Consider the following 4,026-nt stretch of genomic DNA (forward strand, 5'->3'; position numbering starts at 1 on the left):
GTAAGAAGGTAAAGTTATCAATCTGGTGATGCTAATATGAAAGGAATCTGGGAACAGTATTTCTTATTGCATACAACTCTTAACTCTTTACAAAAATGGTTATAGTCATGCCCATAAAAGTGTATCCCATGGCATCTGAAAGCAAATACTCTTTGTAATTATTTCAAAGTACCTTTAAACATTATAATACAAATGCCTGTGCTCTATAAGCAGTCCTCCCCTGTGCATTATAATAATAAGGCTTACTTTTAATTCAAAGACAGTGTTTGGGAGTTATGAACCAATGAATTTAATAAACATAATTTTATAATTTCTTTTGTATCTCTTTTGTTTTGGTGGTCCTCCAATTCATTGGGGTGTTTAGTAGCTTGCAGTTCTTCAGCAGATTCTTCTTTCTCTGACTCCGAGTCATTTTCAGAGTCATCTGGACTTTCAGGATCAGATGAATCATTGTCATCATCATCATCTCCTGCCACATCACCGTATCCATCACCGAAGTCATGTCCACAATGCTGTCAATATCTTCCTAATAATTTACTGCCAATACTTTGATGGTATTGAGATTCCAGTTCTTCATTAATTTTCTTCTGTTTTCCATGACAAGATGTGAGAGTTTGTGATCTCCTATAACAAGATGACTGGTATGTTCTTTCTTTGCTGCTCCCATAAGTCTACAGAAATTTTGTTTTCTATCTTAAATACCTGAAACTAATGTTTCTCAATTGCCAGCTCCAAGATCATCATCTGGGAAGGCTGAGCACTTCACCCAGTGTGGATGGGAGTCTCTGGCTCCACTCTTTGTTGCAGAGATTCAAATGGCAGATACAGATCCCACTCACCTTTCCCAGCAGTCATGCCAGCAGCCTACATTCTACCACAGGCCCAGACAACACCTCTCCTAAAGGATAAAGTCTAAAAAGACATCCTTTTTTTGGAAGACAAGTTATAGAAAGGTGTATCTTCTGAGTGGATACAGCACACTGAGCAGTCACACGCCAAGCAGAGCAAGTCTGCATTTCAAGTTCCACTTCTTTCTCAACAGTGCACGGCATAAGCAAAGCTACTATTTAAAGAGGCCTTGAGTACCATCACCAGGAGAGTTGGTGAAGGTGGGGAAGAGCATCAAGTGCAAATCTGGCCTCTCCAGAGGACAAATATCTGGGTTCTGACACTGAGAGAAAGACTTCAAGTTCTCTTCTTTTGCTAGGAGAAAAAAAAAAGAAAGACACGCCAAGCATCTCCATGGCTCATATTACAAAGACTTTGAGCTTTCTCATTTCAAGAAATTCACTGAAGAGAAGGGTTTTCTTGAGGCAATTAAGTAACAGTTAAACTAAGAGAATTGTTTTTGAGATATTGTCCAAAAAATCACCCATCAAAACTCTGACTGACCTGCTGATTTAATATGAAGGTCTCAGAACCAAGGCCCTCGGAGGTGTTTATTGGTCTCATTTTGTGACTGCACCAGAGGATGTCATAGAAGCCCAGGATCTGAACTCCTCAGAGTCAGAGTCCCTGAGCCAAGGCCTTAAAAAGAGTTTATAATATTTATAGGTTTAGTATTAAGGTAGCAGAAGGACATTGGGCCTCCACTCAAGTACTCCCTCAATGCAAGAATACTTTCTTCTACTAAATTGGCATTCTATGATGCTCACCTTCCCGATACAACCGCTGAAGACAAAGCGGGTGAATAAGCAAATGTGAAGAAAGCTGATGGTGCCCGGCTATCAAAAGATATAGCGTCTGGGGTCTTAAAAGCTTAAAGGTAAACAAGCGGCCATCTAGCTCAGAAGCAACAAAGCCCACATGGAACAACATATCAGCCTGTGTGATCATGAGGTGTCAAACGGATCACTGAAGACAAATGGGTGCATAAGCAAATGTGGCGAAGAAAGCTGATGGTGCCCGCCTTTCAAAAAGTATAACCTCTAGGGTCTTAAAGGCTTGAAGGTAATCAAGCGGCCATCAAGCTCAGAAGCAACAAAGCCCACATGGAAGAAGCACACCAGCCTATGCAACCACGAGGTGTCAAAGCAATCAAGTATAAGGCATCATCAGAATAAAAAATCTTACCATAGTGAATGATGGGGGGAGTGCGGAGTGGAGACCCAAAGCCCATTAGTAGTCCACTGGAGATCCCCTTGCAGAGGGGTCTCGGGGAGGAGATGAGCCAGTCAGGGTGCGATGTAACAACGATGAAAAATACAACTTTCTTCTAGTTCCTAAATGTTTCCTCCTCACTCTCACTACCATGACTCGAATTCGACCTTGCAAGTCTGGCTGGACCAGAGGATGTAAACTGGTACAGATAGGAATGGAAAATCCAGGGAATCCAGGGCGGATGAGCCCTACAGGACCAGTGGTGTGAGTGACGAAACAGGAAGGGTAGAGGGAGAATGGGTAGGAAAGAGAGAACCGATTACAAAGAACTATATGTGACCTCCTCCCTGGGGAATGGACAACAGAAAAGTGGGTGAAAGGAGACGGACAGGGCAAGATATGACAAAATACCAATTTATAAACTATCAAGGGCTCATGAGGGAGGGGGGAGCGGGGAGGGACGGGAAAAATGAGGACCTAATGTCCGGGGTTTAAGTGGAGAGAAAATGTTTTGAGAATGATTAGGACAATGAATGTACAAATGTGCTTTACACAATTGATGTGTGTATGGATTGTGATAAGAGTTGTGTGAGCCCCTAATAAAATGATTTAAAAAAATAAAAAAATAATTAAGCCATCTCCAGGGAGCTAAAGGAGCAAAGCAAATGGCCAGAGTTGGGACTAAAAAGACTAGGAAAGACTACCAGCAATATTAAAGTAATCCAGAGAGAACATTTTTATCTTGGAACAGTGAGAAATATTTAAACCTAGAGCAAATTAAGGATAGCTCAAGAGGGAAATCAACTGACCAGATATCACATTGTACCATAGTTTCATGCACCATAATCAAGTTTCTAATAATCTGTTTGACATTAAGGCTGTTCTCAGTCCTCAACTCTTTAAACCAGAATTTCACAATCTATTAATATATTATGAAAGCATCTTAATGAATAACAAGGTGTACTTTCTAAAAGGGAATCAATCAAATAAAAAATTAAATTATTATATATACTAAGGTTGAATACTATTTGGTGAATCTTCTGTTTTAAAATTAATTTGAACAATATGGAATTACAAATATAGAGCCATCAGCATTTTAAATGTATAAAACTTCAATTTATATGTTCATGAATATATACACACATTCACACATGTATCAATCATACCAGTATATAATCACAGGCATATATATTGGAGGGGGCTTCAATTACATTTATCCACAAACTTTTTGAAGCCTAGAGGTGTGTGAAATTATTTATTGCTAGTTAATTCCATAAAATGTATGGTCACAATGAAAATATTTGAAATTCACTGTTTTATACTGAAAGGAACCCTAGTGGCATAGTGGGTTACATGTTGAGCTGATAACTACAATTGCAAACACCATGGCTTGAGTCAAGTGCAACTGATCCTCAAGGTAACATTCTTGCTTTTGAACACTCTTAAGACGTCTTTTGCAGCAGATTTACCTAATACCTTTTGATCTCTTGATGCAGCTTCCATAAGCATTGATTGTGGATAAAAGAAAAAAATCCTTGACAACTCCAGCCTTTTCCCCATTTATCATGATGTTACCTGCTGGTCCAGTTGTGAGGATTTTGGCCTTGTGTACATTGAGTTGTAATCCAAATTGAACGCTGCAATCCTTGATCTTCATCAGCAAGTTCTTCATATCTTCCTTCCTTTCAGGAAGCAAAGTTGTGTCACCTGTATACCACAGGCTGTTAATAAACTTTCTTCCAGTCCTGATACCACACTCTTCTTCATATAAGCCAGCTTCTCTGATTATTTCCTCAGCATAGAGATTGAATAAGTATGGTTAGAAGATAGAGTCCTGACACACACATTTCCTATTTTAAGCCATGCATTTTGCCTTTGTTCTGTTCTCACAACTGCCTCTTGATCTGCGTATCACATGAGAAAAAT

At 39.4% G+C, this 4,026-nt stretch overlaps 1 pseudogene; it reads right to left on the reverse strand.

Annotated features, from left to right (window-relative positions):
- Positions 1 to 273: 273 nt before the first annotated feature.
- LOC101657477 lies at positions 274 to 1,452 on the reverse strand (annotated as a pseudogene).
- Between the last annotated feature and the right edge of the window lie 2,574 nt (positions 1,453 to 4,026).

Source organism: Echinops telfairi, unplaced genomic scaffold (assembly GCF_000313985.2).
Source record: "Echinops telfairi isolate 266 unplaced genomic scaffold, ASM31398v2 ScPeMD7_7423;HRSCAF=8461, whole genome shotgun sequence".
NCBI classification, from domain to species: Eukaryota; Metazoa; Chordata; class Mammalia; order Afrosoricida; family Tenrecidae; genus Echinops; species Echinops telfairi.